This window comes from Pinus tabuliformis, chromosome 7 (assembly GCF_031772625.1).
Source record: "Pinus tabuliformis cultivar Carrire ecotype Pingquan chromosome 7, CPIR1, whole genome shotgun sequence".
Taxonomy (NCBI): Eukaryota; Viridiplantae; Streptophyta; class Pinopsida; order Pinales; family Pinaceae; genus Pinus; species Pinus tabuliformis.
This window is the reverse complement of record NC_142293.1, coordinates 1800805406-1800818378: the sequence shown is the minus strand read 5'-3', so window position 1 is coordinate 1800818378 and position 12973 is coordinate 1800805406.

Genomic DNA, 12973 nt, shown 5'->3' with positions numbered 1-12973 from the left:
CCGAATCAAAGGATGATGGCTGTATCAGAATCATCAGTCTGCCACACAGACGGTTGTCTGTCTTATGTACATGAAAATGAATTTATAAAGCTGAGCATGGGAATGCCTGCCTCATCTAGATCATGAAAAATATTATGAATATAATGTATTGTATTGTATCTTATTACAGGTCGCCTTCCAGCTCGAAAAAACTTCGGATCCTCATGATAAAGCATTTCACCCGACATCAAAAGATTAACGACCTCATGCTTTAGGGGGAAATTGTTATAGACATTTTTGGGCACTGCAACCCCAATCATACATGTCTATAAACCAAGGGCTCCTAAGTCCCTAAAAGTGTTGCTTCACACCCTAAAGGAACAAGGTTAGCTGATTACATCATATCCCAGAAGTTCTCCACAGAAAACTGCTCAGAACTGGTCAAAGCTGGACCATACAGACTGCCCAATGCAGAGGGTGCGATGCATCTCACTTGATCAATGTAAAGGGTGCGATGCATACTAGAAATCCCTTCTGTAGGGTGCGATGGGCGAGAGTAGACAAATGGCAGAGATAGTTTGCAAGGTGGATCATCATGGAATCTTCTAGAAACTTCTCCTGTGACACTTGCCTCTCTGAATTCACCCAAGGATGAGTAAGACATCATCAATCTCCAAGTGGAATCAAGAACTATTAGAGAGAGGACACTAATCAAAATCCTAGAAGCTGACTCACCCCCTGCAATCATCTATATATGGATCCCTCATCATAGAGATCCAGAGGCTGGAATTTTGTATCTTGTAAGGAAGTGTTGTTGGTTTCTTGGTGGAATATCATAGTGTTGGGTGATCTAAGCTTTTCATGAGGTGAAGAAGGGCTTTCATGCTGGGAGGATGACGCTGGGTTAGAACAATTGGTTGTAATCCTCTTTGCTATTCTTGATATTAATAAAGATATTCAAGTTTTCCTCCACATTCTTGTATGTTTGATTATATATGCGTTTGTTTGGTCAATATATATCTGGTCCTATATTTTTTATGATTGTAGATCTCTGTTCTTCGATAGTATTATGCTGCTTTGATTCCACAGGTGCTCTTTGAAGCTGGGTAGACGAAGGAAAAGTGGCAAGGATCTGTCAGAAGGGAGAGGAACCAAGCACAAGACTGAGGTTGGTGCCCTTTGTTCCCCTCTTATCTACTTCTCATAAAAGAAAGCGAAAGTAGTTTTAGTTTGTTTGTTTCTAAGATAGCTTCCATTCTTAGTGGGACTAGTAGCTCTGAGTGGACACTAGATTTCCCGATAACAAGGAACTCCCATTTCCAATCAAGAATTAGAATCGGTTAGAGTAAACCACCTAGATGCTTACACTCTAATTTTACCTGTTGATAATCTAAACATCTCACAACAAACTCTACCACCTCTTTCTTCAAGTTTGACAAAAGGTAGAACTTCTTAATCGCTGACAATATCTTTTGATATCCCAGGTGACCTGAATACGGATTGGGATGAAATTTCCTTAATATAAGATTCCTGAGGTCACTATTGTCTAGCACATAGATCCTATCCTAAATGTGACTAAACCATCTATCGTGAGATGATAATCCACATCTTGTTTACCTGTACCCTGTTGTTGTAACCTGTGATTAAGCTATTGGTAGTTGTCATTCCGTTATCCTACCAGCAATATCCACTCTTGCAAGTTTGTCCCATATGAACTCATAACTGCAATGTGATTTAGATGTACCCTCCTGGTAATAACATTTGCAACCCTATTCTCTTTACCCTTAATGTGCCTGATATCGAAATAAAAATCACTAAGCATGGCCAACCACCTAGTTTGCCAGGTATTCAGATTAGGTTGTTCAAAAAAGTATCTCAACCCACTGTGATCACTCATTAGAATGAACCTCCCACCAAGAAGATAGTGTCTCCACATCTTCGATGCATGAATGATTTTTTCCAACTCAAGATCATGTGTCACATAATTATTCTCATGGTCATTTAGTTTCCTTGACTTGTAGCATACTACCCGTCCTTACTACATCAAGAATCCACCAAGTCCTCTCTTGCAAGCATCTATACATACCAAAAAATATTTATCTGGATCTGCAATCTTCAAAACTGGAGCATATGTAAGCTAATATTTCAACTGCTCAAAACTAGTTGCATATTACTATGTCCATTCAAATATCTTTCCTTTTCTCTACAAAGATGTAATAAGATAGGAAATCTGTGATAAGTTCTTGATGAATCTCCTGTAGTACCTGCTAACCCCATGAATGATCCAACCTCATCCACATTCTTGGGAGTTACCCACTCCATGATAGCTTTGATATTTTTTAGACCCACTGTTATACCTTCCTTGGAAACAACATTCCCCAAGTAATGAACTCTTGTCTGAAATAAACTGCACTTACTAAGTTTAGCATACAATTGATGCTCTCTTAGAAATATTAACATTGTGGCCAAATGTTTTGCATGCTATTCCTCATTTTTAGAATATATCAATATGTCATCAATGAATACTATCAAAAACTTGTCCAGACAAGGACACAACAAACTATTCATCAAATACATGAAAGTGTCTAGAGCATTAGTCAAACCAAAAGGAACCAAAACAAAATCATAATGCACATAACTGTTCTAGAAAGAAGTCTTGTAGATGTCTGCCTCTTTGATGCATACATGATGATATCTTGATATCAAATCAATCTTCGAGAACACTGCTTCTCCCTTCAACTAGTCAAACAAGTCATCAATCCACGACAAAGGGTACATATTCTTGATATTCACTTTGTTCAACTACCTGTAATCAATACACAACCTGAGAGTACCATCCTTCTTCAAAAATAGTGCACCCAAGGCGACACACTTGGCCTAATGTATCCCTTGTCAAGCATTTCCTTAAGTTGCAACTTCAATCCACCAAATCTGGAGTGCTCATCCTATAAGGTGCATTTGATGCTAGTGCTGCTCCCCGCATCAACTCAATAGAAAATTCCACTTCCTTATGAGGCGATATTTCTGAGATCTCTACTGGAAATACATCCTAAAAATACAACAAAACTAGATACCTCTTCAAGAATTCAACATCCTCAATATCCTTCCCTTTGTCACTGGAAATATGAATTGAAAATAATACACATCCTTTCCTACTATTGCGCTTGGCCTGCATAGTTGTAACCATTCTCACTGATGTAGGATTATTCTTAACCTACAATATTATCTTCTCTCCATTATCATCCAATCACTCAATAGACTTATCATATCAATCTACCTTAGTCTTGTGAATGTACAACCAATCCATACCTAATAGCATACTGTATGATCCCAATGGAAGCACATTTAGATGCGTTGATGTAAACATACCATTAAGTTCAAATGCACAAGCTCTTACCCAATGATGAACACTTTTCTCAATATTATAGCCAACTGCACCAACCAAGACTCTGCATGCACTTCTTTATTCAAACAAATCTTATCCACCAAGTCAAGAATGATATAACTATAGTTAGATCTAGGGTTAATCAAAATAGAAACAACTTGATCACAAATCTTACCTTCCATCTCGATAACGGATTCCTGAAGATCAACCTACCTATTATCCAATTTTTCATAAACTTTAGGAATACTACTTCCAACATCCCCAACTGTCTATGCCTCTTGAGCACTGTAAATCTGCTTTTTGCCACTCTGATGTTGTGGAAAATCCCTTTGCAATGATCCTTGCCACATGTAAAACAATGTAAAGGCTTCCTGCCATCATCCTTGTTCTGATCCTTAGACTGAAATCCCCACCCTTTGTCAGTTGCATTAAACTTCTTGTACGGTGCCACATTATCTTTGTCATTTGTATACTGAGGTTTTCCTCTCTTCTTAACCCACTTTCCTTTATTCTTTTCATTACCTTTCCAATGTTGGTTAAACTCAGTCTTTCCCTTGATTGCTCACAACAATGCTTCAATTTTATGATGGTTTCCTCCAGTGATCTATAGGCTCATCAAATTAAATCCTGTCTTTGAATGACATTCACAAACCACTGATGAATCTCTCAATATTCACTTTCTCCTCCTTAAGATAATTCACATGTCTAAACAACTCTAAGAATCTGCTAGTATACTCCTCGTCATTCATAGATCTAATCTTCAGCTCATAGAATTGTTTTTACCTATTATCATAGTATGACTCAGATATATACTTCTTCTTTAAAAGTCTTTCAAACTCACTCCAAGTCAGATCCTCTTCTCAAATGCCTCTCACATTCTTTACATCTTCCCACCAAATGTATACTTTTCCTTTAAGATTGAAAGTAGATATCGTGTTTTTCATATTCTCTGAGTAATCATGCAATCTGAAAAAATTATTCATCCAAAGCAATGAAGCTTATGCATCTTGTGACTTCTTCATTTCTCCATCAAATTTAGGAGGATTTTCTTTCTTGAACTCCTTTGGCATGTACTGGTTCTCACTCCTCCTATATGAATGGTGACTATGATGATGATGTTATATCTTTGAACCATAAGTAGAATAGAAACCACAGTCATTGCTCCTATTGTTAGGTGTATCAAAGAACCTACCATCTATGACTGTATCATCCCTATCAATACCTCTATCTTGATTGAGACTTGCTGACATATGCCCCATTGGTCCTTTCCTCCTGTCGATGATTGATCTTGAGCAGCCCATGTCTCTGCAAATATGATAGACTCTGAAGGATGACTACATTAACCTATTCTTTCTTCTCTTATTCCCTATCAAGTCTTTCCTTTGACTGAATTTTCGTTTCATTATCCACCTTACAAATTCTGATCTCTTCTTTCAAACTTCTCAAAATATAGCTACCATGTCAGGGTGAACTCATCACCATACTATTCATCTGATTTGTAGGGAGAATCACATGAACTATAGTCCACTATTCTGATAGTCATCTTGATCCTCTACTTCCAACCAACATACCATTTCAGATAAACCAAATATAAACATACTCAACATACCTTAGTGAAGTTCAGGGGAGGCTATCTTGTTTGTAGAATCAATTCGTATCTGCACAACATATGTATATATAATGAAATCAACATTTCAATCATCTCAACATCAACATCATCAACTTCTGCATGATGACACTATTACAATAATGATTATCACAATGCATGCATAATGAACACATAAACACTAGAAATTAATGAATGACAAAAACATTCCATGCATCCAGTCCAAGTGTTGAACCGAGAGCTCTGATACCAATGTGTAACCAGGCCTCCCACATTTACCCAAATTCATTGAATTGCTAGGGTAAACATGAGAGGAAGAACTACTATGACCTAATACGACTTCCTAGATCCAATTAAGGGAGTGGTGCTAACTACTAACAAAAAACTAACAACTCACCACATCCTGCAGGGACTACAAGTCACTCAGAGGCTGAAAAACCACCCTAGGTGGCCAAACGCTGAGTTGGACCTCTTTTTCTTAGCCCTGGTCCCACAATTTCACTCACAACAAGGCCTCCATGCGGTTGGGAGCCTCCAACTACATGCACAACATTGTATTCATGCGGTTGCAACCCAACTTCTCCAGTTCAGAGGGTGCAGTCCCAGATTTTGAGCCACCATTTCAGGCGGGTCTCCAGACCACTACCCAAAACTCAATGAGACTTTCCAGAATCAATAATGACATCACGACAAATATATTCATACAAAACTTAATCAAGGACTTGATCTATCCAGGCCTAACCATGATAGTCATTTCATCAAACATATGGTGAACATGTAATCTACAAGCCATGAATGCCTATTTGAACATGGGTATCTGAAACTTAGCTGATAATCATCAAGAAGGTCAAATTCCCTCTCATAATAGCTACAATAACATTTGTTATCTCATGAATTCATTAACCATTCATAAACTAATCAAAACATATCAAGAACCATACCTAGAACCTGTTATGGAACCAAGCTTATAACTAACATATAACCAGAATAATAACCATGATAGAACAACCATCAAAGCCACATAATAACTAGTGCTAGTACTCATAGAATAGAATAGAAAAATAACTCTTATTGTCATATCCAAAACCCAACAAAGTCAAGGAATTCCACGTACCACTCGACCATAGATTGGGCTAAACCAAATCTCTCTTTCAGCGAATCACCCCAGCACCATATTCCAAGCATGAATGTGGGATCTCATAGAATAAACCAAACAAAACCAAACTAAACTAGGGACTCTAGAGGCCAAACCACCTCAACCCTCAACCAATGATTCCACCTCATGGTCGGATATCACTAACACCAACCAAATCGATGTCTACCCAACTATCTAGGGCTCTAGGAACTAGTAACTCAACCTATATCCTTCTAGGGATCTAGAGCATTTGTTCAACCCATCCCCAGGACTATTAATTCAACCCACCAAGGGCTCCAGAGCATTTTTAAAACCTAGGCTCCAGGACTAGTAATTCAACCCAAGTTGTTCCAAGCCTTCCAAAGAATTTTTTGCCAACCACATCCATAAAGAATTATGAGCAACAACTAGAAAACATTCAAGTGGAAACACCCACAACACCATGGATATCCAGGAAATGGAAAGGAAAGGCTAAAACCACTATCAATCTAGGCAATCCTCCATGCCAATGACATAACATAACCAAATAATCACATCCATATACCATGCATCCATAACTAACCAAGGAAATCACACATGCAACCTGTTATCTGCAAAGCAATCCAGTTGTAGCTGCTGATCCACTCATTCCCTTGCACTTCCCTTCTTTCCTTTTCCTTCTTTCTCCAAATAAAATGTATGCCAAAATTCTCCAAGAAAACTGTAAGTGTGCTAGAGTATGAGAGAATAGAGAGAGGATGCCACCATATAACTGTCAAATTATCAATTGTCAAAAGTTGTGAACTAATCCTCAGAAGCCTTTTTATCATTGAGGCCTCTATTTTCTTTATTTTCCTCACATGAAAATCTGTGACCTTTCATCTCCCTTTTCTCCTATTTTCCTTATTTCATAAATAAAATTCCAATTAAAGCCACTTTGCCTTTAACAATTTCCTTAGCCATTAATTAATCACCAGTGATACCCCATCACTATGTTTTTCTTAACATTCAACTTGGAATACATGTCCCATCACCCTGGTCTTATTTTGCCTTTATTAACTTTATTACATGAAATTTTAACTCGGGGTTGTTACAGAAAGCTCTAGAATCTATGGTAAACAAGTGTAAAATTAGGTTTTATTAATGAGCAAACAAGAGAATAAATTACAATAATTTTCAATGCCTGAAAACATATATTACAGAAATAGAGACCCTAGGTGTTAGCTCTAATTTATCGCTGAAAAATGTATGTAAAATTATATTTTTACTTTTCCAAATGAGTGCAAGCAATGTTTAACCCTAGAACAATAAGTTCCATGTCAACTAATGCTAAAAAATATTACTTTTTTTATAACCTAACCCTAATTTACCTTAGAAAACATAAAATGTAAACATTTAGGGTTTTATTTTATTTATTTATGGGATTGACACAATAAATTGAGACTAATTCCTTTCTCAATCGAGGGATAATGGAGTCTATGGCTAAATAAATATATGGAAGTGATTTCAAGAAGAAAGAGGAAGACATAATTGTGTTCCTTCTATCTTCTTTGGAGATTTAAAGGGAGGATGCTAAATTGAGGTTCTTCAAGAGAAACTTGATGAAAATATTGTTCAAGGAGATGTTAGATCCATAAAACATAAGAAAAAAATTGGTGAAAATTTCATTAAACCTAAATTTTTCAACAAGTACATGGAAAAATATAATTTACATGAAAATAGTGCATATCATCAAAGAATCACCAATAATAATTTAAGGGAGAGAACCATCCAATAAAATATCCTTCCCAAGAATTTTCACTCAACTAATTCTCCATAGTATACAAGAAATATTAGATTAGCTAGTGCACATTGATCTTCAAGTGTGATAATGATCTATAGAGAATTATACCTACCTCTATTTATATAAGGGAAACTAAGTTTAGTTTAAATTGATTTAATATAAAATACCTAAAGTAAATTTAATTTTGATTTCAAGTCAGATTAATCACAATCTTACCCTTAAACATAGATAATGAATGATAAAACAAAAAATAAGCCTCAATTAATCCATATGTGTGAGTTTGAAACCCTCCAAGGGTGGTGTCATCCTCCAAAAGGTGTGTCTTTCATTAAAAGGTGCAATGGATGGATCAAAGGGGTGAATCTCATCCCAAAGGTCACATCTCCTCATCAAATGGTGTCTAATCATCAAGAAAGGTTGTAATCACCTCCTTTCCACCTCCTTAAATGTTCTTGGGCTAAGGAAGGTGTTACTTGTTTGATTTGATCCCCAAGGTTTGTTATGGAGATGAAGTGAGAAAAAAATTTGTTTTTTCAAGCCTACAAAAATTAGTTTCGAGGTCACCATTATGATCAGATCATTGGTATCTTTTTGATGATATAAAATTTAAATCAATCCAAGTTCTGGATCAAAATTTATGCCTATTAAAAGTTTTGGCGTATTAACAAAGGCCATTTCATCATAGAGACACGATGTGGCACCCACATGGCCTCCTTCCTACTCACATGTCACTGCTACACCATTTGTGGATTGTGCCATGAGACTTAAACTCTCATACATTACATCGTGTTTCCAAGGTGGGGTCCACTTGGGTTGGATCCCACTCTTGTCCTTTTCGCACACATTTGTTATGCTTTAGTTAGGCCTTGACTTAAAAAATTGGTAATGCAGACTGCCCCGTAAACGATGGTTTCAAATTGGGGCGAGGGGGGCTTATTGAATTTTAGCCGTTGATTGGAGGAGGACAATTTGGCACTAATACTAATTATGCTCCCCTGCTCATTAAACATCAACCATGAGGGCGCCCCCTCCATCAATATTTACTACCCATCTATAGGCCACTCTCTACTTCATTCCTTTGAAAATACTGGTAGGTTCCACTTCCAATTTATGTTGTCCTAGGAAACATCATCATTATACCACCACGTGGCATCCATTTTTCCCCTTCCTTGCTCCTATGACACTCTCATTTCAACACAATATGGGGTCCACAAAACACTTTGCTACACCATAAGTGTATTAAGCCTTAGATAGATCTAGGCCTACACATTTATTCAATCATTTTCCACCCCTGGATCCTTGGAATCCCAGATAACCTATGGAAAGGTTCCTATCCAACAAATTTTTTTTAGTAGGACATCCCTGTAGCACTAACATTGAGATTAGAATCTAGCTATATCCAAGTTGTCAAAAGATGTGCACCCTTTACCATCCTCAAATTCCTAGACCCTAGATCTAATCCTTTTAGAACATAACTAGCACGAGACACAATAATATTATGTGAAGAGGGCCCCATATAAGTGCTATGTGGGTTTTATTTGGGCTTGGGACACATCTAGGCCTTCATAAAAGTGTTTTCCTATGTCACCCTCGAATACCCTTCCTTGTGTATTGAGTCTAGCACAAGACCTGCTGTTTATCACATTTGAAATGCTAACACATCTGGCTCAAATTTGAGCATCACGACCTATTGCATACTTGAATTTCAAATACCAAGTTAATATATCACATTGAATATCATTAAACCCTGAAGCAATCCATGCCTTCATAAAAGTTGTTGGATCCTACCAACACTTGAATTTTGGATCCTCAAATACAAATATGCTTGAGAGAAATCTGGCCTTAGAGTAATTTGGGCCTTCATAAAAGTGTTGGCCCTTTCCAACCTTAGATCTTTAGACTCTTGGATTTTGATGTTGTGTGAAAGAAAAAGGGAAGAAGGGAATTTTTTCAAGGCAAAGAGGAAGCAAATTGAACAACAAATTTCCTAGTTTCTAATGCATGAGGGCGAAAGTCCTGAACCTCAAATTCTACTTGATATCCAATACAAGAAACTAGTTTCCATGACATCCATTATGTGGTTTCAGAAAGAATAAGGGCTAGATCCCCAACATCAAACTTCATAGTTTTTCAATAAAACCACACTAGGAGATAGTCCACAATCAATCCAACCCTGCAACCTCTTACTGGCAGGTTAAATTCATTAAGAATAATGTATCTAGTAATCAACTAGTGTTATCTACAAGATTTGATATAAATACAAGAGGAGATTCATCTCCTCTAATAAACAACCTAAGTTCTATGAAAAAATGGACTATTACATTTCTCAGCCATAGGAGATAAGTGAATGATAATAAATACATAGTTTATCATATCAACCATGAACATGTTATTTGACAACAAAGTCCATACATTCATTAAATCCATAACATACAATATAACATGCCAATCATGAGCATAACAATGATCTTCACCATTCAGACATTCATTAACATTCAGGAATATACAAGAGCTCATTCAAACATTTCAAATTCATGAAACATCACAACTCATAACTCAATATGTCAATGCATTTAACTTATATGAATGTGCAAAGGTGGATGAAAACTAAAGGAGGTAATTCAACTCTCCACCCAACCATAGGCCAACTACATTGCAACTTTCTTATAGCTAACCACCCCCAAGATGGATCCAAAGTATGAGGGGGTTCTTTCTTAGGTGAAATTCACACCAAGGCTTGGTAGGCACTCAAGAGATGGAGTCCACTATCTATATGGTTTCTCAACTAACCTATGGTAATAAACAACATTGTCACTTTCTTAGTTTTGTGAGTCCAATCACAAGGCTTCACCCAAGGTCCATATGGGGAATTACTTAGTCTAGGAGATTGAATCCCTAGTCCAAGTGATATTTCAACAATATTTTCATAGCAAGCACCATAGGGGTTTGCAGTCCACTATCCATATGGTTAATGTCTCTCTCCAACAAGAACCACAATGACTCAAGTTGGACTACTCAGGTGGTTAACAACTATACAAGCAACACCACAATGATTTGATCATCCACTAAGCCTCCCACTAATCATTTAGGCTTGGAAACAAACATTCCAGTGGCCTCAAGAAATCAATACAATGGATAACACCACAATTTCATAGCATAGGGCTCAATCATAACTCTATCATTGCTCCATATGCTCTATGCTCAATTTCTAAGGAAAAATATCTTTCTCTAGTTGTGTCCTCCTTTCACCAACAATCCTTTCTGCTGCTTTCATTCACATTTTTCCTCTATTCTCCTTTGCCTTGCATCCCTTATTGTACCTATGAGAATGAAAATATCCATTTTTCCATCTTGTTGCAGAACAAGAAAATGTGGACTATTCCCCCCCATTCAATCATGTCTTTTCTATCTATTAATGTGATATCCCTTTTTATACCCCTCTTGTAAATGAAACTATGAATTGTAATTCATATAAAATAACGTGGAAATGGAAAATATGGATGAGTTGGAGAAGGGGAAATGGATTAAGAGATTGAGGGGGAGGAGTTTCTTTTGCAATTTCTAAACCCAAACCCAATCCACTTCATTTATTTACATACCAATCTCCCTGACAAATTGAAATGGTTTACAGGTGCAGACGTTGAAGTGTATATGAGAAGCCTATAGTAAGGATTGGCCCATATTGTCTTTTCTCTCTTGGGACATGTTGAGAAAGTTAAAATGCAAGAGAGGGATAAGAAAAACGTACATGAAGAGGTGGGGAGGAGGAAAATGGAAAAGGGAAGAATTGCTGGCGGGACAAACATCACATGCTAAATGATTCTTGGTGAGGAACGATTAGGGAAAGGAGTGCCCATGATCGTTTCTAGTTTTCCACAGGACATGAGTGGGAGAAACTAAGCCATTTCATGAGAAGGTAGAGTGGTGCAAAGTAAAGCACATGTGTAGAAGAGTTTCAAAATTCTTAATGGTGATATTAGGATATCATTTTTGTACATTCTGTTGATACCCTATCTATTATTTTGTGTTAATTCGACCAAGAAACAATGTAAACTTTGAAACGGGAACTGATACTGTTACCCATTTCATAGAGATAGCAAAAAATTGACCCGATTTTGAAAAGGGGCGATGCAGAATACACATATTTTTTTAGAACATAGTTTTTGGCACTTTAAATAACTGATACGATTACCCGTTTCATAGAGGTAGTAAAAACATGACTTGATTTTGAAAAGTGGTGATGCAGAATACAATATTTTTTGGAGCATATTTTTTACAATTTAAATATTCTCATGTATCAAATATAAATATTCATTTTTAAATGTTAGTGATTTTTATGCTGATTTTGAAACGTGTTGATGCAACGCATTATACATCATACCTTTATTTTTAGAGGACTTATTTTTCACACTTTAGAATTTATTATGTCCATTGTTTTTTTAAATTATGATTACTTAAAGAATTTTTAAGTTGTTTTATTTTTATTTTTTTAAATGTTGATTACTTCAAGAAAGTCATATAAAAATATATATAGAATAAGACAAAAAAAAAATGTTAATAAAAAAAAATTATCTCATAAACTATAAAAGAATTTGGAAAAAAAAAAACATAATTTAAAAAATATATATATATATATATATAAAATTAAGTAAGTCAAAATAAAAAAAACTAAAAAAACATTAACAAAAACAAGAAGAAAAAATAAAAAAATAAATGAAAACAAACTAGTTTAAAAAAAAAATAGAAAATTAAAAAAAATAAAAATAAAAAACTAGTAAAATTAACATTAAAAACATTTAAAAAAAACTAAAAAAACAAAAATACACTGAAATTTACAAAAAAAAAAACCATAAAAATATAGAAATTTTAGAAATATATGTTTTAAAAAAAAATAAAAAATAAAACATGTATTTAAAATTAAAAATCAAATTTTTCAAAAATCACGTATTTTCTATTTAAAAAATAAAACACAAAATTGATTAAACACAATTTTTTTTTTTTTTTTTTTTTTTTTTAAATAAATTTAAAATTTTTTAAACTTACCTTTTTTATTTAAAACACCAAAAAAATATAAAAAAATTTAAATTTTTTTATACAAATTTAATA